The 26,971-nt window shown below is 39.0% G+C and overlaps 1 protein-coding gene across 4 annotated transcripts in view; it reads right to left on the bottom strand.

The window, feature by feature from the left end:
- Nucleotides 1-19,072, bottom strand: part of tnrc6c2 (trinucleotide repeat containing adaptor 6C2) — a 145,687-nt gene extending 126,615 nt beyond the window's left edge. Inside the window, exon 1 of one of the 4 annotated variants that reach the window (XM_079883215.1) lies at nt 18,393-19,072. The gene's annotated coding sequence lies outside the window, so the exon portion shown is untranslated. The remainder of the gene's footprint in view (nt 1-18,392) is intronic. The other 3 variants (XM_079883214.1, XM_079883213.1, XM_079883216.1) reach the window with 3 other exon arrangements.
- Nucleotides 19,073-26,971: the final 7,899 nt, after the last annotated feature.

Genomic DNA, 26,971 nt, shown 5'->3' with positions numbered 1-26,971 from the left:
ACAACAGCAGGTGGCGCTGTTACCGACTTGCTTTAGTGCCGCCACGGACATGGAAAGAGAAGAGAAGAAGAAACGCTAGCGTGGGTGGGGGACCTTTTGAACATGATAGCTGTGTTCCAACGTGAAGGCTGCATTCTTCGAAGGACTGAAGACTTCAAGGATGCAGCCTATAATGCGTCCTTCGAAGGACGCACCATGTAGCCTTCGTAGGATTTCCTAATTGCGCAACCAGGTGTTTCTGATCACCGCTCCAGGTGCCAAGCAGCTGTGCGAGAGGACAGCTGCGAACCTGATAATTCATTTGATAGCCTAATTGAGTAAACAGCTATGGAGCCAGAATTGGCTATTGTATTTTTTGTTTTATATTTTACTGGAGGACATGGTGAGGATGTTTCAGCCCCGGCACTGCCAGGTCATGTATTTTCGGTTTAGCCCGGTTTGAATATAAAACCCAACTGAATATAAAAAAGTCCAGTATTTCTCGCGCTCGTCATCGGCAGCTGTCACAGTTGCCAGGAGACAAGAACAATCCTCCGTAGGCTAGATCGGTCCGAGCGCTTCAGATGCGCCCTTTGTAGGACGCTGTAGTTAGCAACAATTTGTTAATATTGTGACAATAGACCTACATTTTGTTTTTTTAATTTTCGGAACTGCATATTTCGTTAAGTATTCACGTACAAATGTGAAGTAACCTACTGAAGTACTTTTTTCCCCACACATATTATTTTAAATTAAACTAAACAATAATGTAACAACCTTGAAAATATTCAGAAGTAAAATGCAGTAGTAGCATAATATAAATACAAAACTATAATTAAAACCCTGACAAGGAGTTTTTTCCCCTGCAGAATACATACCTCTAGTTTTACTCTTGATACTTTAAGTACATTAGAGTATGCAAGATAATTTTGCTTAACTAAGGTTTTAGTAGGTTTCCCCCAATGCAGTATTAGTAGTTATTAAAAGTACTTTTTTCAGAAATATACTCTTTGAAAACAGAAAAGAAAAAAAACCTCAGTGACATGGGAGACGTCGATTGAATCAGCCCTGCAAACCTGTTGGTAGACAACTTAGTGGATAGTGGAAATATGCACTCAAACACTCTGGAGAGCATCCCAGATGATGTCCCACCAGCAGAAGCCTTACCAGGGGCAGCCCATCCCGGTCCAGCAGCTCCAGGGTCTCCCAGTTCAGCTCAATAGAAGTCTACATAATTTTTTTCTTATTTTATGTATTGTAAATGTTTATGTTGATTTTGATATGTTTAACGTATGTTGTTCATAGTTGGAAAAAGTACTTTAATGTAGCCTGTGGAACAAATGATTTTCATTTACCAATTGTATTTGAAAAAAAAAAAGTATAGAAGAATTTGTTTCATGTAGAAATTATGACTGTCATTACAAAAATAAACAATGACCAGAACAATTCATTCTCTTTTATTTTCACATTTAAAGTTGCATAAAAACACGGAATTTTTCTTTCCTTTTAAAAAATAAAAGTGAAAAAAGTTAAACAAGAATAAAAAATATATATTTTTCAATCATTCTCTCAAGAAGAGAAAACAGCCTGTCCATCCTCTCCCTACTCTCCAGTGCTCTCCTCGCCTCTGCCTCCCTTTGTAGTTGGCCTCTCTGTCTCGCCGTCTTCATGCTGCTGCCCCTGGCTCCTCCTCACCGTGGGCACCCACTGCTGAATTCGGCCCTGGTGTGTCCTCAGGGATTGAGGTAATGAGGACGGGGGTTGGTGCAATGCCTCTGTCCCAACACCAAATCCATGAGGACAAACCAGGGCCTAGTTTCAGTAGTGGGTTTCCCACTCACACCCTCTCCTGTCCCAGGACACGTGCAATCCTAAGAGCAGAGCAAATGAACCATGGCTTGTTAACAACAACAGCACAATACATTTCAGCAAAGACGTGTATTAACTTTCTTACTTTGTATTTTTTTTTTTCCTGAATTGCTCTAAAAAAGCAAAAAGGGTACTTAACACAGGGGTGCAATCTTAAGTGCATTGTTAACACTGCAAAATATGACACATCAAGACATGCATCCAAAATACTTAAGAAATCATATTTCTAAATACTCAAATTTGGTTAAAACCACATAGATTTCATGACAGCACTACAAAAACACATAAAAGTGAAACCCCATTCCCTTATCAACTACTTTTCCTATTGTTGTGGGCTTTAAAGGGTGAAAAAAAATGTTATTTGAATACTATGAATTTGCAGTTTGTAATTAACTAGCTAAACTACATGATCCAAAGTACTTAACTACTGAAAAAGCTACAGAGATTTAAATGCACTGCAGTATAACGACAACCAACTACTGTAAACTGTAGATTAACTGGTAATTGAACTATATGCATCATAAACAAATAAAATGGCCAGACATATTTTTACCAGTCTTTCTATTGTTATCATCATCTCATAACTTCGCCACTTCACATTAACTTGGAAAGGTAATAATAATAATAAAAAAAACTTCCTAAAGTTTCACAATAAATGGGAAAAACGAGTCCAAAAAGACGTATAATAGGTGGATCTGGCAACACGGAGGTTTCACCCGCGCCCTCACTCACAAGTCACAACACGCTCTCAAGCTCCTCCGTTCACTGTTCTAACGTTACCTTCTCGCAGCGACATGAATTGCAAACACTCATATGAAGTGCTTTAAAAGGCTAATTAATCATTCAGAGAGCTTGAAATTTTATTTTTGAATATACATTTTTTTTACCGAGGTCCGGACCTCGGTGACCTCATAGCTGGCTACGGCCATTCACCCTACCCACGACAGACATTTCATGAGTTTGATATTTACTAACTAAATATACTAACATTTCTAACATTTGATTTTTCACCAGCAACGACTGCAAACTCACCTGTTAGCCGCTCATCTTGTTCAAAAAACGTCCCCCACGCTAGCGTTTCTTCTTCTCTTCTCTTTCCATGTCCGTGGCGGCACTAAAGCAAGTCGGTAACAGCGCCACCTGCTGTTGTGGAGTGCGAATTACATGACCGTTTACTAGCATGCGTGTGGATCTGAAGGCATTTGTGTGTGGATCAGCAAGGCGAAAAATTAGTGCCAAAAGTCACGTGACAGTTTTTCGTACTTGTAGAATTTTGTTTTGTACTTGAAGGATTTTGTTTTGTACTTGAAGGATTTTGTTTTGTACTTGAAGGTTTTTTTTTTTACTTGAAGGATTTTTTTTTGTACTTGAAAGATTTGAGTTTGTACTTGGAGGATATTTTTGTCATTGAAGAAATACGTTTCTTTGTATATGTAAAACATACTGTATTTGTTTGATAGGTATGTTTTTTATTTGCAGAACAAAATGCATTAGTTTGTGAGTGATGTTTTATATTTGCAAAACACACTGAGTTTGTTTGTGAATCGTTGGGTGTGAGTAAAACACGTTTTGTGTGTGTGTGAGGTTTTGGCATGATTCTAACTCCATATCCGAGCCCTGATGCAGCAAAGCAGCAAAAAAAAAAAAAAGATGCTGTTGATGTTGGTGCGCAGTGGCCTTTTTTCTCTAACAAAGCATTGTGCGTTCTTGCCAAAGAGTTCAGCTTTTACCTCGTGTTTACCTCAAAAATATATATTTTTCGACAAGTATTGATACTGAAATATCTTAAACAGTTCCAATTCTCAATACACCAATACCAGCTAAACTTTCTCGCTCGTTCTTCTCTCTTACAGTGAGTTTATATTCCCACCTCCTGTCACTCACTTGTTTCATTCACTCAGGTTGAATTGTGTTGGTGTTCAAGGACCTAAATTTCAGCACGGGACTGTGGGTATTGCACATTATTTTACTTATTCCTGTAGGTGAGTGCGCATACACAAAGCTGCATGACCAAGCTTACTGTAGGTCAAGCAACACTTAAGATGAAGAGTTGCGAGGGATGTGGTTACCGTACAACCTGCTGGCCAGAACAGAACAGAAAAACACACTGAAAGGTGATGTGTTTCGGAGTCTGCTGTCCTGGTTCATATCCAGACCCATGGAGGCTGTGAGCATTACACTTGTGCTTACAAGGGCTTCTGGCAGGCCGCAGAGGAGTGGAGGGGAAAAACTTAACCTTTGACCTTCCTGCAACCTGCAGCTCCCCTTGCCAGTGCACTACACTGACCAGACCAGGTCATCAAGAGGCCTTCTCAAACTACAACTAAAGAGCAGCTTAGCACTGCTAAGGATATGTGCGACTGGGGGGTGTGCACTAGCTGCTAAATTTAGAAAGCTGGGCTGTCACGTACAACATTACTCCCTGAGTGGCCAATCTATAGGTTATAAAAAGGAATATTTCTCAAAAAAATGTGCAAAGTGCACCCTTATGTCATTCCAAACATGTACAAGTTTTTTCTTCATCTATGGAAAACATAAGGTACATTTTTAAAGAATATTCCAAAAAGTGCATTAGGACTAGATTGGTCAAGCTCCAAATAGAAAAAAAGCACAATAAAAGTGAGCTAAAAGTAGTCCATACAACTTTACAGTATAAGTTGTCAAAAACCACACATTAGATTTGCATAATAAATCAGGGCTTGAAAATAAGGACGCTCTGGACAGTTGAAGGATATGTCGGGCCAGTGCTGCATCATCACGAAAGTTTATCATTTGCACCTTGCCACTGTAAGTATTCAAGTGCAAGAAGACGTAAAAGAGAACTCTTTGGTAAAAGAGAAAAATTTGGTACTCGCGTGCTGTGAGAAGTTGTGTGCGCACATCCAAAGCATACACACAGACAGCTGCGCCTCAAGAAGCATGCAAATACTGAATTGAGTTCTCTTTCACGTCTTGCACTTTAACGAACAAATTCACACAAAACTATCAAAATACCAGTCTTGAGAGAATTAAAATGCATTTGTAACAGTATACTGGATCCATGCATTTGGTTTTGAAGTGACAGCAGCCTAATATACCTGCTGCTTTCTGTGTTTTTAATGTTAATTAAACAACAAATGACAAAGAAAAAACTAACTCACTGCTCTTGACTGAAAAACATTTGTCAATTTAATAAGGGTTGCAGTGTCCTATGCAGTGTTATTTTACATTTGATTAGGCCTATTTTAAAGAGGTCATATGATGCTATTTTCAAAGATCATTATTTTGTGTATAGGTTGTAATAGAATATGTCAACATACCTTAATATTCAAAAAATACATATTCTTTTTACATACTGTACATTATTGTAGCTCCTCTACACCAAGTCTCTCTAAGACTCATTAATTTCTACAAAGCCCCTCCTTCCGAAAAGCGTAGTGTGCTCTGATTGGCCAGCTGACCCAGTGCGTTCAGCAATGATTGGCCAAACACCTCAAGCATATTTCCGAAATGTAATGCCCCTTACCATAATGGCGAGATTCAGCTTCCAAAGCAATTATAAAGAAGGTTATAAAATGTCTCAGTTTTAACATAGTTCAAGCATGCATTCTGAAAATGCAGATGACCAAGCCGATCCATCGAAACCTGATACTTGTCTGTATTTGCAGTACACAAGCCATGGTTCAGCAACACGTGACAAACACTGCCAGTTTGAAAGCATAATTGGCATGTGCTGCTTCAGCTCTGCTTGAGCAGCCAGTGTGAAACAGAATATGTAGTGCATCTATGTTTTAATTTTTTCACCACACGTTATAAGCGGAGAACAGAGGATATCGTTTTTGAAAACATAAATTCATCTCTGCACTTTTGATCTTAAGAATGACAAATAATATGCATCACTCTACACTCCACAAAACTCTGCATTTGAACAGTCTATAGCAAATACTTTAACAAATAATAAAACATACTTACAGGCTGATTCAGAAGCTCCAGATTGCCCTAGCAAAGTTGGAATTGCCCCATATTTTAGAAACAGCCTTTGTGCACAGCTGGTCTTGTACTCTACCAGGTTCAGGAAACTGTCCTGTGTAAAATGCACTGCACACACGAACACAAAAAGTGTTGTAAATAAATCTTAACCACTGATTCCTAATTGCGTGCACTTTCGGATGATCAAATAAAATGCTTTTGCTTTCGCATAGAAACACACAGCGTCTCGACTGCGAGAGAACGACAACAACACTACTACGACAATAACTGAAGCCACGCCTTCTTTCTTTATGTGTGGATTTGGGCGACATTATGCAAATATTTCCTCCTAGTGATGTAGGTCGGTGAGGGAGAATTCGTTCTAGGCATTTTAGCTAGGCCTGGATCTGCCTACTCTTTTAGATACAAACTTTTTGTGGGAGACTTTGAGCTTTGGGGATCTTATACATTCACAAACAGCTACATAACACACTAAAGAAAAAGGAAAACATGAAAACGAATCATATGACCCCTTTAATTTCTGTACCTGAAAACTGCTGCTACTTGATAAAAAACTGAAAAGCACTGTTTTTGACAATTATTTTTCTACTCGTTTTTTGTTTTGTTTTTTATGTTAACATTTAAATGGTGGCTGTCATAAGATGGATTTATTTAAACATACATTCAATATTGAAGAAAAGGTTAAGTAAAATTAAATTAAAACATGCAATATAGTGCATATTTGGCAAAATCAACATTCTGCTAAACTTCTCGTGCTGTGTTTCACAAATGAACAAAATTGTTTAGAATAACATGATGGTGAGTAAATTATGACAGAAAATACTATTTTGGGTAAACAATTCTCTTACTGCAACCAAATGGAGACCAAACCTAAATCACTGAATACTGTACCTTTAAAGTTGGTAAAGAACCCTTTACCATGTGATGTTAAGAAGTTGGGCAGATAGCAGAATTGAGGTTAAATAAGCCAGGACTGTCGTACAGAGGAACAAAAGCTCTGTCTAAGCTGTCATATCATCAGTGTCAGCTCTTTTCTGATTTAATTTATCAAAGTGAAATCAGATAAGACACTATGACACAGGTCCAGGAGATGGAGTCATTATCATTCCCAAATGATTCTCCCTTTCATGCTGAAGGTTATACTGACAGCTACCACAGAGGCCACACACAGAAGAACAGACAATTTGCCTCTGACAGCCTGTACAAAGCACAATAAAGGCAAGTTTTTATAAACAGAGAAAGGAAAACCAAACTCTCATTTTTAATAGTAGGCTATGTCTGAGAGCTTAAGCACTACTGAATCAATTCACAGGACAATACAACTAAAGTCTCCAGAAATCAGATTAAATTCTTGAAACCAAAATCTAGGAAAACAGAAAAGAACTGAAAACAGACAGCATAAGATTTCTGCTCCATCTTAAACTACAGCTTTCTTGAAGTTTCTTTTCCTCTCTATTTCACATTTAGAGATGCACCAAACAGGGCTCGACAATAAGGATTGCCTGATGGTCTGGGGCAAATGTGAAAAATGCTCAGGGCTGGATTTCTCGAAACCTTCTTAACGCTATGTCATTCTTAAATTATACCTTAAGCTGTACCTTAACGTCAATACCTGTTTCCTGAAATGTTCTTAGTAAAGTATACCTTCTGTAAGTCCTAGAGGCGCGCCTCCCCTGGGGGGCGCCAAAGAGCCACAGGGGAGGCGCGATACGCAAAGAAAAAATAACTGTATGCAGCTCTATTGATATCGGTAATTGTGTGTGCGACGCGAGTATTGGCTTTAAAATGCGTCGTTTCCTTGTCCCAAGTCAACAGAAGTCAGCATTAAGGGAGGATACGGAGCCAGGGAAGTCACCTGTGTGAGTAAAAAACGATCAGTGGCGACGGTTTTGCAATCCGTCCGCTCAGTTTATAAACAGTAGGCTACTCACGAATTCTCAAACTGTTCCCTCGGATTAATAAACCGTACCCACGAGTTTCTAATCCGCGCTCTCATACTTGTGCCTTCAGTTTTTGCAATCTGTACCCACAAATTCATAAACCGTGCCCACGCTTTCGCAATCCGTTCCCATGTAGTATTGTTCATAATGCGGTGAATTCCCGTTCCCATTTACTTCACAATCTCATTATAGAGAGACGCGCGTCACGATCTGTGCACTGCCGCGTCTCGCGCTCGTCATTCAGCCAGATTCAGTATCAGTGCACCTTATGAACCATGGCGATAACTTGAACTGCATTTCTGTCAGTGCGTGACTACAGCTCGTTAATAAACTACAGCTCGTTTTTTTTATTGATCCATTTCATACAATCCGTCTTCATTTGGCAAGTGCACTTGCGTGCACTTCAGCATTACAATGTGAGTAAATGTAGCCGTGTAAAATGTAAGGGATGATGCCACCCTTATAGAACAATGTGCATTTACGTTTAAATTGTAACATATTTAATAGCATGGAATTACAGTGTAATTAGTGTTAGCCTACTATCTTAGGCTTCTTCAGTGCATTAGGTGAGGTAATCTGATAATATTAGTGATTCTCATTTATCAAAACACTAAAACTGGTAGGCCTAGCCTACCGTTTTGGAGAGAAATTGGGTATTTTTTATCTCTCTATTTAACCCATCTCATGGTGTGTGATGCTGAACTATCATATGAGTTTCTAAAGGTTTTTGAATTCTTTGCACAGTTATGAATATTGATATTTTATGTGCAACAATAGCATGCTCAGGCTCAGTGGCCTTTTGCCTAATTTTAAATGTTTTTTTTGTTGTTTTTTTCTCAAACACTGTAATATGATGTAAATGGTGATGAGTGTACTGCTTTGATGCATTTTAAAAAGATGGATGATAAATATTCTGCAATCTTTCTGACAAAGAACAAAATATAATGTGAATTACAGTAAGTGCTATTTTTTTTATTTATAAATTGTAGTGCACAGTGTTTATTATAAGGGGGTAGAATCACTGATCTATATAATGACTGGATAGCTCATGACGTTCTAAACTGCCACTAGGCAGTGAAGCCACCGGAAGTGTTCGAGCGGCCATCTTACGATTCCCTACCAGCAGAGGGCTCCAACGCCCGTTATACAGAGATTGGTAGCTCCGACGGCACTTTTAAGATGACCCGCTGTGCAGTAAACAAGTGTAAAACGACGTTCACAAAAGGATGTAGAAAAACTGCCCACATGATGTAATTCAAGCCCTATAAGTAATAATTTATATGCAAAATTGTCGCTATGCCCGTGCTGTTTTCTCCGAGGCAAGAGTAATGCTGCTGCTGCTTCAAAAAACAACGATAAAACAGTCAACAGTAGCCTATAAGAAACCTCAGGGCAGCAATAATCACAATTACGGTAAGCGTCCAATAGAGACACCATTTGACAGCTTCAAAAGAGCTTCGTGCAGAGTCCGTTTACCGTTACATTAACCCATACAATTTTGTATTATGCATTTCCTGAACATGTACTTGCTAATCAAACACTTTATATGGACAAAATACTAATCTATAAAACACAATCGGTCTTCCGACCTTTTACTATTGTGTCAATTGATGTTGATATGCGCGAGGGAGAGAGAGCATACAGCGCTCGTGTTGTTTGAAGGCGGAGAGTGCGTGCGCGCGGCCGGTGCTCTCTCTGCTTGTTCTTATGCGCCCTGTCCACTGATCTAAATAATTCGTTGTTACGACGACTTATTTGTTCCCTAGTTTAAATAAATTGTGGACACGTTGAACTAATTCCCTCCCTCATTTTGATTTAACGAATTACAACGTGGGAACAAGATAACGTTCGAGGTATTATTAATTCGTGGCCACGAAACAATATTCACCTGAATATTCACCAATTCACAAAAATACAGTTCTTTAGCATTCACTATTTAATTAATATTATCTAACTGTTTTTCTTACCTGTGAAGATAGCTCTTCAGTGAAGGCCGACTGGTGTTCTCGTACAGCTTTTTATTCCTTTTGCAAAAAATAGCCGTTTTTTATAAGCAGGAAAAATTTCCCGACTTTAAACAAATACCCATTTAAATGCTTAGGATGTTTGCGTTGTGAGAACATACAGGGAGACTTTAGATTTAAAAACTGTGTCTCGTTAGGCAATGTTTTCTCAGTCAAATCATAAAATTTCCTATTGATTCAATAGAACGCGTGAGCTCACTAGGGAATACCAATATGGCGGCGCGGTGGCTTCACTGTTTATGACGTCATGAGCTATCCAGTCATTCTATATAGATCAGTGGGTAGAATTCGCAGCTCAGTACTCACTACTCACTACTCATGAGTACTTTTAAATAAGCTACTTTTTTACTCTTACTCAAGTAGGTTTTTGGACAAGTAGGCTACTTTTTACTCTACTCACACTACATTTTTTGGAATGTAATGGTACTTTTACTTGAGTATGTTTTTTCAGTACTCTTTCCACCACTGCTGATTTTGTTCAAGATGATGTGCATCTCCTTCAAATGTGAGCTTAAAGCCCAGACACACCGTGCCAATTTCAGCCGTCAGGTGTCGTCGGCGGTAGCTCTGGCGCCGATTGCACATGTTAAGCATGTTCTGTTGACTTGTGGTTAGGCCTACTGATGTTCAGTGATTCTAAAAGTAGCCTCAATTAGGCCTGCATGAAGTTGGAAATGATTTGCTGTTGCAAAGAATCGTTTATGAATGCACTTTTAAGAAAGTTGTGGAAATAAAATAATATTTACATTTTATCAGTTGTTACTGAAACTCATCATTGCCTGGAACACACAAAAGATGGCATTTACTGCAGAGGCGTGTGTGGGTTAGGGCAGGCGGACGGGATTTTGGGGAAGGGGGGGCTCAGCTGTCCTTACCTACTCTAAGGGGAGGCTCACATTCACCCAATTTGAAAACCCCTCTGGACCATTCTTAGCTATACCTTATCACTATTGACAGTCTATACGGATATAATTCTGAAGTTTTAATACACCCAGTGTTCAGTTAGGCTAATTAAAGTGTTTTCATGCAAAGAATAAAATTATCATTACACTATTGGTTGTTAGCTTTTTAAAGGGATAGTTCACCCAAAAATGAAAATTCTGTCAGTAATTACTCACCCTCATGTTGTTCCAACCCCGTAAGACCTTCGTTCATCTTCAGAACACAAATTAAGATATTTTTGATTAAATCTGAGAGTTGTCTAACTCCTCCATAGGCTTCTAAGGGACTGAAACTTGCTGGCCCAGAAAATGTATTAAAGACATCGTTAATATAGTCCAAGTGACTCCAGTGGCTCGATCTTAAGTTTATAAAGCGACGAGAATACTTTTTGTGCGCAAAAACAAACAAAAATAACGACTTTATTCCACTTTTCATTTCCTTCTCTCTGGGCCTCTGGTCTTTTCACGTAGTGTTTAAGCGTAGCGCGTCTGTGTTGCACGTCACCACGTAGGCTCACTATTGGCCGACGCTGGTCATGTGTGATACGTGGTGACGTACAACACAGACGCGCTACGCTTAAACACTACGTGAAAAGACCAGAGGCCCAGAGAGAAGGAAATGAAAAGTGGAATAAAGTCGTTATTTTTGTTTGTTTTTGCACACAAAAAGTATTCTCGTCGCTTTATAAACTTAAGATCGAGCCACTGGAGTCACTTGGACTATATTAACGATGTCTTTAATACATTTTCTGGGCCAGCAAGTTTCAGTCCCTTAGAAGCCTGTGGAGGAGTTTGACAACTCTCAGATTTAATCAAAAATATCTTAATTTGTGTTCCGAAGATGAATGAAGGTCTTACGGGGTTGGAACAACATGAGGGTGAGTAATTAGTGACAGAATTTTCATTTTTGGGTGAACTATCCCTTTAATTATACTATCCAAAAGTACATCAGCTGGCAAACCAGGCAGTAAGGCTCAGGAGTCTATTTAAAGTAAATGATTGTGGTGGGGAGTTTGGTCAAACTATAGCAGCGATACAGCGAATAGTTGTGCTAAAAGACGGCACCGTCCGCAGAGCCATTTAGTGTATGTGCATTATTTAACCCGGGAAAACTTTAGTCCCCTGGCTACCATGTCAGAAGCTGCAATACAAAAAAACATATATATTTGCCTGCCACGGCAGCAAATTCAGCAGACAAACTCGACGGAGCTGGTTCTCCTCTTTCTGTCTTTTTTCTCCGCCACAGTAGCTGTTGATTATATGTTTTGCGTGTTGAGCTTTTATTGAGTAGGTCATCCAATAACAGAAATTAGTAATTTACACCAATAATGTGATGAGGCTGCTGGGTAATCTGGTTGTGGAGTAAATGAAGACACTATGGCAAATATAATATCTGATAATATAAATGACCTTTTCAAAGGTGAGTGAAGGTATACTGCCAGTTAGTGTAGCGGGTTGAGGCATGATATTTTTGGGCATGAGGTTGCGGGTTCGCGCACTCGTTTCGAAATTAGGCTATATAAAATATCCAGAGTTGGATTTAGTTTGCAATTTGGATTATTTTTATAAGATCCCATAAGTCCTGATAAATGCAATTTCAAGTATTTCTGAAGTGCTTCTTTTATAAAGAACACAGCTTTCTAACATAATGCAGTGACGCAGCCCCTGCATAGAGTGAATTATTGAATCTCGAGCCATCGATGTCAAACAATTCAGCACCACCACCATGGACAGCACCTGTTAACGTTGCACGTAAGAAGGTATACCTTAAGCAACCTCGTAAGGTATAGTTTGGGGAACACGCTTAGAAAAGGTATACCTTTAGAGTCTTTGTAGCGCACCAAGAGACAATGTTATCGGGAAACCCAGCCCTGGACAGTTGATGGAATTGTCATTTGCCAGAGCTGCGTCATCAAAGTTGATAATTTGCACGTGTTTTTAAGTCTTGTCATTTTAAACATTCAAGTGTTTTTTTTCACCATTCAGGCTGCGTTTACACTGGCACAAAAAAAAAAATCTTTTAAAACACAGATCGAAAATGTTTCACACGTGTAAACAAAAATTTGCATCAAATCCGGGTTTTTTTCACATCCGTTCTGAGCCACTTCCAAATGTGTTTTTTAATCAGATACATATCCGATATCAGGACGTCTGACCTACGTCTAAACACTATAATTGGGTATATCCAATTCCCCTTTCAATTCCACCTACAAAGATAGCTTTTTAATGTTGTATTATAAAGCAAACATGCTTGTATGCACTCACACTATTGAGGTGGAAACATTAATATTTGTAAGAGTCTGCACACAGAGAAACATTCAGGAGCATAGAAACTTATTTTCAACATCTGCCAAATGAATTGTAAAAATAAAACCACTGTGCTACATAAAGCAACATTGTAAGCCTATTTGCAGCAATGAGGTGATGATTTAGCTGTTTTTGTAATTAAACTCACAGCTTCACTATTACAGAGATGCTGAACAGACAGGTAACTCTCTCTCTCTCACGTTACTTTATTCGAATTAATTCAAGGCAAGGAAAGTTTATTTATATAGCACATTTCATACACAATGGTAATTCAAAGTGCTTTACAGAGAAGAAATTAAAATATTCAAAAGAAATAAGAATAATTAAAACAGTTTAGAATAAAAAATAAAATAAAATACAGTACAAATAGTCGGACGAATGGCACAGTGCTCATTGAGTAAATGCACAGCTAAACAGATGTGTTTTGAGTCTGGATTTTAATGTGACTACTGTAGGAGCACATCTGATCTCTTCTGGAAGGTGTTTCCAGCTGCGGCTGGCATAATACACCATCTACAAGCCTACTACGAGCATACGCCCTACTACGAGTTCGTTTACCATCAAAAAAATTTCGAAGCTTTTAGATTAAGGTACAAATCTTGCATAGTGTGCCTTTAAAATTTATGATGGTGCTTTCAGAGGAACACTCTCATTGCTGTTCCTCACAACAGCACATTTCCATTATTTACAACACATTAGGGCTCAATAATAGGGATGGCTTGATGGCAGTTGACAAAACTGTCACTTGCCCTAATGGGGCAATGTTGTGTTACCGCTGACATTCGTTAATCAAATACATGTCTTTTAATCCTTGCAAACTTATTTATAGTATTTGGCTGCATGGTGAAGTTACACCCGGCTAACACATTCTAAGAATTGTATTATTCTAAAAATAATTTGTGATAATGTTGGAAACATCAGTTAGAATAGGTTGAAAACAAACCAATCATGTTTTGCATCGTATACCATTATTTTACAACAACTGTTTTGTTTTTATTAACATAATATCAGGGGTTACATTATCATTGTGAAAAATATGTCATAATTATTATAAATAATCTTATTGTAATTAAAATTATATAAAATAAAAAAATAAAAATAAATGTTTGCAAGGCAAGTGAAAATCTGTACTATTGGCCAAACTGAATAGAAAACAAATTCTTATAGCTTGATCCATGTATAAAAACTATCCCTCCACTATACTTACAAATCTAAAACATCAATCTTTGTGTTCCTCTGACTGACCAATTTGACAAAATTGACAAATTTGCGGTGGCACTGTACATTTATTCACGTTATACACATAGAAATATTTTTCTAAATGGTCATTTAAAGAAAATGGTAGGCTATGTTGTGAAATTGAAATTTTCTTAATAATCATTTCTCAAAATATAAGTCATTAAACCTCAACCTGATCATCTAAAATCATGTATGTTTTCTGACCTATTAACAGGGCCCTGGGGTCTCAGACTCCAAACAGAACACAAGGATTAAAACCAAATTAGTTTTAGGAATCTGAAATGCAATCATCCACACACAAGCACCATACACAAAAACAGAATATCAGAGACATGAAGCTTTATAGCAAAATGCCCTGGAACCTGCATCACTGAAGGGACATTTTCTGGGACACTAGCTAACACTCACAAATCCTTTCTTCTCCAACTCTTTCCCTTACCCATACCCCATCCTGTCCTGCTGCGTGGCACACAAGCGGCATCATTCTGATCTGAAAAATGAAGCCTACCCGGAAGTGCGAAAAACTGCAATACATCGAAAATCCGCTAGGGGCAGGTCCCATAAGGGAGCAAATGTCCATAGCCCCCATGTTAAAATGTCCGTTTTCACAGCATAAATTCATGTTTTTACAAGTTGGTCCCATGGACTTTTATTGTATTTTTCGATAGGTTCCGAGTGCCTGACAACTGTGAGGGGGGTGAATTTTTTTCTAACTCATTAGTTTAGATCGTATTTAGTTATAAAATATATGACAATAAGGGCGTGGTTAACTTTGATTGACAGCTTGATTGACAGCTGACAAGGCAGCGCCACGGAGAATGACAACTTAAGACGCGCCATTTTTTAATACAGTTGACATATAATACTACTGTTTCTGTATCATGAAATGTAGTTTTAAGAGTTTTTCAGGCGAGAATGTAGTTGTTTAATGCTCAAATCTGTGGTTTATTTAAAGATTTCTGAAAATTTTATCCAGTTGATCCAGCGATGACCGGGTGCTCGGCGCGATGTACCCCGCCTGGAGCAGTCTTTCATCGGCTTGACGTTCTGAGGTTTGCCGCCAGTGCCGCGGACTCTGGCGTCTCTGTAGTGGTTAAACATGAGATATAATTCATCTTGTGTATATCTAATGGGCGATTTTTGGTCTCGTGAATCTATATTTTTTTCCCTGGCCAATCGTTTTGGCTGAGGGGAAGTTTCATAACTTTATAAGCTATTTAACTTTACCGATGTATGGTTAGACTCGCACTGACTTTGTATGTTTGACTGAATTGTTTGCTTTATTTGTATAGCTTCTTATACCTTTTACTTGTACTTTTATAATGGCTAACATTGATAAAACTGAAATTTAACAAAAAGAGACTGGGTTGAGTTTTTGTCATTTTAAATTTTAATACAACGAAGATGATATGTAATGTTGTTTACTGCAAAATCTGTTGTTTAGTACAAATGCACATATTGCCTGGACCATAAAATGTTTAATATTTTTATATTATATTTAAAATGAAAAGAGGCAGGTTTGTGTTTTATATATATATTTTTTTTTATAAATAGGCAAACGTTATGTGCAGTTGAATATAATCAATATGCGTTGCCTGAACCACATTTGTGTGGCTATAATGTTTAAGATTTCTTTAAATGAAAACGAAAAGAGTTAGTATGGTGTTTTATAACATATTTCGTTGCCTGAAATATACACAGAGATAACCGGAGTAGCAGAGCGAGCTGAGTGACGCGCGCTGCGTTAGAAGGTGGGCGGGGTTAGGGTTTCCCAAGATTTTCCAAGATGGCGCCGCCCATACCCCCCATAAACGGCTTCAAACCCGTTCTTCAGAAAGTCTATGGGTGACGTCACAGACGCTTTGTCCATATTTTTTACAGTCTATGGTGGCACACCATTCTCACACGGACAAGAGGATTTCAGCCTCTTACATCAGAGGGTTCAATGTTCAACTGAATTGTACTGTGTGATGAGGTAATGAGAGAAATATGGGTGGAAAGACCTTGTAATGATCACCTCTAAATTTGACATCAGGGAGGAATTTCCTACTAACTAACTATCTACTTAAAGAAAAAAAATGAATTCTGTTAAATAACTAATAACCAGGGGTTTTGATGCCAGAGCAGCTCTATTTTACCTCTTGAGATATTTAATTTAATTAAATTTAATATGTGGTTTGTAGTACACAACTGGATGAGGAAAAATACCTCCTTTACAAAAATAAATAAATCTGAGCACAGGCAAGAATGAAAATCAAGCAATGATGCTACTGTTACAGAAATGCAAACTGAACTCCAGCAAAGAAGAGTTCACCACAGCCAGCCTTTGAAATCTGAGCAGACAAGAACAATGTGCTCTAATTTTAGCGGAGCAAGACACAGGCAGCGCTCAGCCACAGAGACCAAGATTAAATTATGTCCAGCTATAGGCTAAAGTGGGGCTAGACACCAAACAGAAAGCCACAATGTACACAGAGAATCCCATGAAAGAAAAGGAATTCCCTGTCTCCAAACATTAACCACTCGTCTGCTTTCACAAGCTCAGCAGTTCAGGGGGTTGTGTGTACCCTTGCAGTCAAGAGTGAGACCGTTTATCCATATGGCTTGCGCTTTTTGCCTTTCTAACAAGCCGAACACTGGTGTCTCACGCCTCCAAGCTTTGACCCCAATCCTCTGCAGCGGCAGGAGGGGCAGTGGTTCCTTAGACCCAGATGATGGGGGAGCTGAATCTCAGTGTATTGGAGCAAAGGAGCTTTGGTGTGATTTATAATTAAGGCTGAGTAGCACACACTCAAAGGGTAGATAGGTTATGAATTACAAGTGAATTGCCCAATTCATTTTATCACTAGCATCAGCCAAGTGTGACATGATTTTCAAGAGAGAAAAATAGATCAAAGAATGAAATTATGGTTCTCAATTATGCACACAAGCTACAAAAGAATATGACGACTATATGGACAAAAAAGTACTAGAATATCAGGAGAGTAGGATGATAAAGGATAATAAATCTAAATACCTAGAGCAAAGATTTCCAAAAATTATTTAAGTTTATTTTATTTTTTTACATCTTAAAAAGTAAAGCAAATAATAGTGACATTTATTTCTTTTCACAAGGTGATCCAAATGACCCTGGATATAAACAGCTGAACTGAGCTAGGACTTTTTCAGTCAACAAAGCCAAGACTTTACAGTCTTACATTGATTTCTCTTCTCTTTACTGTAAAACATATGCCACTGAACTTAAAGGTTGTCCTCTTTGTGTCTTTCTGCTGGAAACCATATAATCAACAGAAATGTAACATCCTGGTGAATTCATACATCTCCTTAGTATGAAGGAAGGAATATGGTAGCAGTGATGAACCTGTCAATTGGAGGGTTTTAACTGTAAAGTGTAATAGGACCAGATGCATGTGATTAATTGTAAGTAACAGGCGCCCATCAAGACCTTCATTTTGTAACACCTCAACATAGGAAAACACCCACAATTGCTGTTGCATTTTGCAAATAATTTTTTCGATGTTGACAGCGTATGACTCCCATTACAGAGAAATTATCATAATAAACTTTGCAAAAAAATACCAGAATCAGTTTATTATGCAAATGTGGTAGCTTAGGCTAATTAACGTTTCTTAGCACAGTGTATCTAGATAAATTAATAAGTAAAAATGCAAACAGACAGAACGATTTGCAAAAAGAATAAAAAACCTAGAAGGATTATTTCAGTCTAAATAAGGGATCTAATAGAAGGTTACACGACTAAGCAGCAGCTGGAAAAATCTAAACCAGCCATTTATCAGACGCGTTAACCCAAAGTAACAGTAAACACATTACAGGCTCAGTCTGTCTGATGTAGTAACTTGGTTAAGCTTATGGTCACTCTAGTTGCTGAGTTGGAACCTACAAGCTTTTAGGCAATTTATCAGTCCAAATATTTAACTATACCGTTACAGCAACACACAAATGTATTTAAAGAGTTAGACTCACATTCCGTTTTAGATACAGTATGATCAAATATTAAATCAAATATTAGCCTAAATCTAGTGAGCTGCCTACCTAGATGTTTGTCGTCATAGATGTTAGGAGTCAGCCTAAAAGGTTGAGACAGAGACAATATGTCAACTTACCTTTTTATTCACAAGTCGAGCTTTGGCAGCTTTCAGTAAAAAAAGAGTTGCATGTCGTACAGCGGTACGAAAAGGCCTTTTTCCGAAAAAGAAATACCCGTAAAAACAGACAGACCCAACTAACACTGTACTGAATGAGCAGCCGAACTTCCGAAAGTGTCCCAAAAAGGCAGCAGAATGAAAATAAACACAAAATTGAACATGCAAATGAAAATCTCTATGCAGACTTAGAGCTTTGGGCTCTGATAGAGATTATAGATGCATGCATGCTGAAAAAAACATCATACGACATTTACATGACGCTACTAAATCCCTTTGAAAAGAGAAAAAAATACATTAAAACGGCGAGGCAGTTTGTTAAGTACAGTGGCATAAATTGGTCATCAGTAATAGCATCTGATCTATGGTGCAAAATGAAGAAGAGGGCAGTTTGAAGCTGCTACTGTCTGGTAGACTGACAGATACGACGCTGCTTCAGTAAAGTGCAAAAATAAAGACAGCGAGCGATGTGGCAAGCAGTCTGACTGCAGTCGTGTGAAGAAATCCAGCGACGTTTTTAAAATGACAGTGGAAATATCCAGGGATACGTGCGGAGTGTCCGGAGAAAGCGCTGAGAGTGTCGGGATAGGATCAAGCCTCTGAAGCCATTTTGTTCGGTATCAACACAGCAGACGAGCAGCAGCTCAACTACGGTGGGAGGGGTTTCGCCACTGAATTAATTTCCATATGACGTTTAACTAACCAATAAGCAAGCGCACTGGTTTTAGAGCGGAGCACCGCCCATAAAAGGTTTCAGCGTCCAGTTGAATTCACAAGGGCTGGAATGGGCGTTCAGCTGAGAGACCACTGCACGTTCTGTACACAAACAAACACAGTCTGTCTGTCTGTCTGTCTCTCTGTCTGTCTGTCTGTCTGTCTATCTATCTATCTATCTATCTATCTGTATGTCTGTCTGTCTGTCTGTCTGGATATAACGTACATCCAGGGTTGATCATATGTTGTATGGACCCTGGGCACTGTTTAGTGTGGTAGCTAACTGTGAGATTTTGAAATAGGCTACAAAAGATAAAGAAAAAGAGAGAAGATTCATGCAGCAGGATCCAGGCTCTGTGTTGTTGTAATTTCCCATGGGACAAAAAGGGCTAGTGAAAGAAAACAAGACAGTGAGAAATTTTGTTTATGTTAGCTATTTTGATTTTGATTTGAAATTAAAATAAATCAGCACAACATATTGAACTACATAAAAAGAAAAAAAAAATCATTACTTTTATTACTAAATTAAATTGAATTTTAGCTGAGCAGCTTTACATGAAATATGCCTGCATAACAGCGGACAAGGTATTGTATGACAGCACACAATGTGGATACATTAAAACTTCCCACAGGAAATCCTTGTATGCATCAAAAGTAACAGCTAATGATATAAAATAAGCCATAAAGTGTATTTAAAAAAATTGCCACTGTTGTGGCTCAGCCTCGCTCATCAAACTAATTATGGAAAATCAGTCCAGTGCTGGTTTTATGGTGTTTTGGGACTTGACTGGTTAATCTGATTTATTGCACACTTAAGTTTAATTGATTGCTTTCATGGATTTAAATGAATAATGAGGAGCTAATAAGGATTGTCTTTGTTTCAAGAACCTGGAATAGTCAGCTGCAAATATTGCTTGACCCCAAAAAAATTCTAACAAAAGGTTTCTCAGTGGTTTACAGTATCAGATGTACTTAAAAACATACTAAAAGTTTACCAAAGTTTGACTCCAAGAAAGGCCCCATTTTCAAAATGGCGGCCGTCAGTACCCTTAAAATGACCATTACTCCTTTGTATTCCTCCTAGACCAGGAATACTGGTGCCAGATACATGTTTGGGCCATGTAATTTTCTAATTAACATATTTGCATGATAGATAAGTGATTACAGTACAATTATATATTAAAGCAATTGGTTAAGCATATTTATGCAAAAAATAAGTAAAATTTCCCTTAAGGCGAGACACTACAGGTGAATAGGGTAACTAGCAGATATCACCATGAAACTTTCCCAGTTGATTGTCTACATTAAGATGAGAAAAAAATGTATTGCAAGTTTTCTGTAATTTTAATGTTTAAATATGCAAATTAGGCATTATCTAATTAAACAATGAACAAATTATTTTGAACCTGGCTTTATCCAATACTCAGATTTAGTTTTTATATATATATATATATATATATATATATATTTTTTTTTTTTTTTTTTTTTTTTTTTTAACGAAATCTGAGTATTGGATAAAGCCAGGTTCAAAATAATTTGTTCATTGTGTTCACATATTAGATGGGGGAAAAAATTACAGTGTATGTGATGACAGGGTGCAGGGTGCTCCAGCAATCGCGGAGCAGCGGGATGATTTAGAACGCCAACTTTTGTTGAATTTATGAGAAATCTACAGACGCAAACAGACAAAGTGTAGTAAAATAAAGACCTAAATGTGTATTTCAGACTCTTTTTCGCCACAAGTCTGAAAGAAGACATGTTATTGAAGACAAATATCCCAAAATCTCAAAATTGACCAGTGAAAAAAAAAAAACGATGCTTATGCCTGCTGTGTCTCGCCTTAAGTAATTGCATATTTCTCCTTTCTCATATCGTTTTGCCTAGTGTTGGTGGTTTCTGTGGTTTATAACCATTCTTTTGATTCCAATAAAGAATAAATTCATTAGAACTGTGTGGTACTGTCAAATTAGTCAAAACAGGGCTGCCACGTGAAGGCATGTGCTGATTGTCTGAACCCGTATAGAATCACACCAATTCATTGGCTGATGGCGCGGGCGCCTCCTCAGTGGCGCAACTTGAGAGCGGATTGACGTGGACAAAACTTTGGTGACATAACCAGGTCTAGGCCATAGAAACACCTTCACAAGACCTGGGGCAAACTCCATACAAGGCTCACTCACAGAAAGAGCCTGCAGATCCCCCACGCGTTTGAGAGAGGCCAACGCTAGCAAAAGTGCCACCTTGAGAGTAAGAATCCGGTCCGGAGCTGACTCCAAGGGTTCAAAGGAAGGCTCTAATAGCCCCTCCAAAACAACTGATATATCCCAGGTGCGGACACTAATAGGATGTGCAGGCCTCAAGTGTCTAACTCCACGCTTAAATGAGGAGACCAGACAGTGTTTACCTAAGGGGACCTCGTCTGACTCCCGATAGGCAGCGATAGCTGACATAAACTCTAAAGGTAGTTGCAGCCACTCCAGCCACAAATTTATCCTGCAGGAATTCCAGCACTGAACCGACCGGGCAGCTGACAGGGTCCACTGCATGAGCCGAACACCAAGACTCAAAAACCTTGCACTTAGAGAAATACAGCAGTCTAGTAGAAGGCGCACAAGCGTTATCAATGGTCTCCTAAACATCAGTGGGAAGACCAGACGCCACTGTCGCTAGCGATTGCCTCTTATCGCCCACAGCCTCCATATCTCGGGTCAAGGATGCCAATTCCTGCCCTGGAGCTGAGACAGCAGATCTCTCCTGATATGAATCTGCCAAGGGGACTTTTCCACCAGGGAGCTCAGTTCCGAGAACCACGTCTGGGATGGCCAGAATAGGGCTACCAGAATGAGGTGGATCCCACACTCCCTCATTCTGCAAAGGACTGCAGGGATTCACTTGACCGGAGGGAATACATACAGTCTCAACTCCAATGAGTGAGGGCATCTATCCACAGAGGTGTCGGATGAGCTGAGACAGGGAAAACCATAGGGGGCACTGTGTCGAGCTCTGCGACGCAAAGAGGTCCACCTCGCCAAACATGCTCCAAATTAAAGCCACTGTTTAGCAGTGCAACATCCATTCCCCCGACTTGAGGTTCTGTCTCGACAGAAAGTCTGCTGCGATGTTCAGGTCCCCTGGAACGTGAACTGCTCTCAGCGAAAGAAACCTGTCTTGAGCCCAAAGGAGGAGGCGGTGCGCATGCCTGTCGAGGGTGCGCGACCACGAGCCCCCCTGGCGATTTACATGGGACACCACTGCCATGTAGTCCGTCCTTACAATGACATGAGTCCATCAGGGCCGGGAGAAATTGATCCAGGGCCAGATAGACAGCTTGCAACTTGAGGCAATTTATGTGCCACGAGAGAAGCTCGCCCATCTAAACATCGTACGCCGGTCTGCCCTCGAAGACCGCACCCCAACAAGTCAAAGAGGCGTCCGTCGTGACAACCTGCCAACGACAAACTACACCCATCTTGACACCCTGAAGTAAAAAGGGGGAGTCTTTCCACCTCCAAAGAGCGTGAAGGCAACTGCGCGACACTCTCAGCAGGCGGAAGGCAGACCAAGAAGGGCGGATGCCCCTGAGTTTCATCCAGAACAGGAATGGTCTCATATGCCCACCGCTACATGATGGCCGAGCCTGAAACAGGCCAAGCACGCACGGAGACTGGAAACTCAAGCAGGGGCCAGACGGGGCTGCATCGAGAGAGAATAGAGTTCGGCACCCAGGAAAGGGTTCTGCTGAGAAGGAGTTAAGACATTCTTCTGAGCATTCAACCTGAGACCAAGAGACCGGAGGTGGTGGAGAATAACGTCCCTGTGACGAAACACCAAATCTCTTGAATGAGCCAGAATGAGCTAGTCGTCTAGATAATTTAGTACACGGATGCCCTGGAGCCTCAAGGGGGCCAGAGCTGCATCCATGCACTTGGAGAATGTCCACGGAGCCAAAGCTGGACCAAATGGAAGGACCCGATACTGATACGCCTTTCCCCCAAAGGTGTATCTAACATGAGGTTTAGTATAATGCCTCCTTTATACTCAAAAACATCTATATAGTCCAGTCATTTTAAGCCAAAATGGGGGTCAACCTTGAACAAATTGCAACAGAAGCAAACTCAACTGATTTTGTATCCTCAATATGTCCTGAGTAAGGGAAAAAAAGTCCAGAAGAATCCCATTAGGGGAAAGTTTGGAAAAAGACCCAAACATAGCCTATTCATACGCCTATTCATTCTTTTTCTTACGTGAATAGGGTAGAAATTTTAACCTTTAGATATCACCATGAAAATTACCATGAGTTGATTACTTGCATCAAGACAAACAAAAAACTGTATTACAAGTTTATTTTAAATTGTTTGTTAACATGGACAAACGGTGCATCTTTGTCAAATAATGAAGGAGTTTGGACATTTTAAGGGCTTCCTGCCCATCTTGGACGCCATCTTGAAAATTACACCTTTCTAGTGGTCAAACTTTGGTAAACTTTTAGTATGTTATTAAGGACACCTAATACTACAAAAAACAGCTGCGAAACCTTTTGTTAGAATTTTTTTAGGGTTAGGTGTTTTTTTTCCATATATGCAGCCGCCTAGAAGTGAACAGGCAAAAGAGGATAATGGCCATTGGGCAGAGAGAGAGAGAGAGAGAGAGAGAGAGAGAGAGGGGGGGGGGGGGGGGTCTATCACTTCTGAAGGTGTCATTATACCTGTTCTGCGTGTTTAATCTATTGCCAGACTCATGTACGTTTTTTTTTTTTTTAATGGTCATAATTCAGATTAAATAAAAAAATTTAAATACATCACCACGTAGGCTCACGCATCACACACATGACCAGCGTCGGCCAATAGTGAGCCTACGTGGTGACGTACAACACGGAAGCGCTGCCCTGTTACACTATGTGAATTCACTCAGGCCCACACAGAAGAAAATGAATAGTTGAATAAAGTCGTTATTTTAGGTTTTTTAAAACTTATGGTTGAGCCACTGTAGTCACTTGGACTATTTTAACAATGTCTTTACTAACTTTTCTGGGCCGGCAAGTTTCGATCCCATAGAAGCCTATGGAGGAGTGATCCAGCTCTCAGATTTAATCAAAAATATCTTAATTTGTGTTCCAAACAACATGAGGGTGAGTAATAACTGACAGAATTTTAATTTTTGGGTGAACTAACCCTGTCCTTTGAATCAAAGGTCAGATTTCCTTCCTGATGATTCCTTCCTTCCTGATGCTCTTTGGATCATCAGGTTTAGCACAAAAAAACATACAGTGTCAACAGTCAGCTTGAGCACAAGTGGATATACCAAATATAAGAGATTTGGTAACATTTTATTTTAAGGTGACGTAGTTACACGTTACTACATGTACACTTTATAATAACAGTAAATTATGCATAATTACAAGTAAACCAAACCCTAACCGTAACTCTATAGTACATATAGTTAATTAGTATTACTGTCACGGTTCATGGGTTCACTGTCTCACCCTTGCTGTCTGTCAGTGTTGTGTGTATTAGTGTGTGGGCGTGTCTCGTTATCCAGGCTGATCAGCGCCAGCTGATCCTCATTGAGCACCCATTTATTGTGTGTGATTCCATCCTGTCTTTGTCAAATCGTTGTGAGGCTTCACTAAGAGCACTGAGCACCCGTCACTCCTGTATCCACTGGTCTTCCTCGTGTGGATGGCCTTCCCGGATCTACCACTTCCTGTCTAGATTCTGCCTGGATTATTCTGGCCAGTGCGTCCCTGCATTGCCAGTGCCTCTTCCTGTCTGTTTGATCTTTGCTGACCAGCTTCATTGCTTTTCCTGTTTTCAATAAACCTTGCTGTTTTCTCGCAATTGGATTCTACTCTCGTTCATTCCATATAGAGTGTGACAATTACTCAATACTTATTTGAGTAAGTACTAGGGATGTCCCGATACCATTTTTTGCAGAACGAGTCCGATACCGATACTTTGATTTTTGGTACTCGCCGATACCGATACCGTAACCGATACCTGAATTTTCACTGCATTTTTAATTTTTAAATGTTTAGTAGATGAACCAAAAGAATATAAATCATATTAGTTGGCTTAATTTGTTCATCAAATATATATTTCTTTCAGTTATTTTGATGCTTAATTAAGCCTGCTAAAATGCATTGTATGAGCTTCTGTTACTGTCACTGTTCATTCTATTGCTCAATCATATTTTATCTTTCATTTAATAGCCACAGCAATATTTAGAGCTGCTTCAGCAGGGCTCAGTGCTGAGGATTGGGTCAGCGGTTCAAATGTTTGTCAAAACCAGTGAAATATCAATTATTTAATCCAATTTTGATACTACAACAAAAACTACCAGCCTAATTAATGTGAATTTAAAACATGCAGTCAGTAACAAAATAAGAACAAACAATCAAATTACAAATAGGACAAATAAATACAATAGAACAAAGAAAGACAAATGAAATAAACAGTGTTTTTAGAGTTTTTCGGGTAGATCTAACAGGTACAGAAATTTCAAAAAAGTAATCAAATGTGAAAAAAGCATCACAAATTCATTACTGTATAAATTATATATAGATGGATATTTTTGTAAAGTTGAAAAGGGTAGCCTATTTAGTCAAGAGCAGTGAGTATTTATTTGTCCTTTGTTTGATTAACATTAAAACACAGAAGCAGGTTTATTAGACTGCTGCTGCCCCTTTAAGACCGAACGCACGGACCGCATTTGAACATGCTACGTTCATTTTAGATATAAGCTGTGTCCCAATGTGAAGACTGCATCCTTCGAAGGCTGCGGACTTCAAACGATGCAGCCTATGCGTCCTCCGAACGACACACCGTGTAGCCTTCGTAGGATTTCCTAATTGCGCAGCCAGGTGTTCCCGATTACCGCTCCAGAGTCCAGGCGCCAAGCAACGGTGCAAGATTATGCTGCCATCCTGATAATTCATTTGATATAATTGAGTAAACCGCTATGGAGCCAGAATTGGCTATTGCCATTTTTATGTTTTATATTTTACTGGAGGACATGGTAAGGATGTTTCAGGTCATGTACTTTGATTCAAATGTTCATTTATATCTTACCTTGATGCGATTTTGTAGGCTATAGTGACTATAGCCTACAAAATCGCATCAAGGTAAGATATAAATGAACATTAGTGTATTCTTTTTATTATGCACATAAATGGACCTTGTTAAATATATTTACACAGGTTTTCAACCCTATTTGAATATAAAAAGTCCAGTGCGAATGTTACTCCCGCTCTTCATCGGCAGCTGTCAGTCACTGTTGCTAGGCGACAAGAACAATCCTCCGTAGGCTAGACCGGTCCGAGCGCTTCAGATGCGCCCTTTCATATGGGACGGACCTGTAGTTAGCAACAATTTGTTAATATTGTGACAATAGGCCTACATTTTGTTACTTTAATTTTCAAAATAACCAGTGGTGGTATGTAAGGAACTACATCGTTAATACTCGAAGTGATTTCCCCACACAGGACAGCAACACTACAAAATTATGTTATTTTACAATATGATGCATTGTTTTACATTAAACTACACAAAAGTATATAGTTTAAAAATGTATCAACCTTGAAAATATTCAGAAGTAAAATGCAACATATGCAGTAATATAAAAGCAGAACCATCATAAAAACCCTGACAAGGTTTTTTTCCTGCAGAACTCCTTTACTTTTACTCTTGATGCCTTAAGTACATTATAGTATGCAATATAATTTTGCTTAACTAAGGTTTGAAATATATGACTAGTAGTTTTTCCCCAATGCGGTATTAGTGGTTATTAAAAGTACTTTAGTGTAATAAAGTATCTCAATATTTATTCCA

The sequence above is a fragment of the Squalius cephalus genome (genome assembly GCF_949319135.1).
Source record: "Squalius cephalus genome assembly, chromosome: 10".
In the NCBI taxonomy this organism is placed as follows: Eukaryota; Metazoa; Chordata; class Actinopteri; order Cypriniformes; family Leuciscidae; genus Squalius; species Squalius cephalus.
Note: the sequence above shows the minus strand (reverse complement) of the source record. Positions and strands in the feature narration are given on the sequence as shown.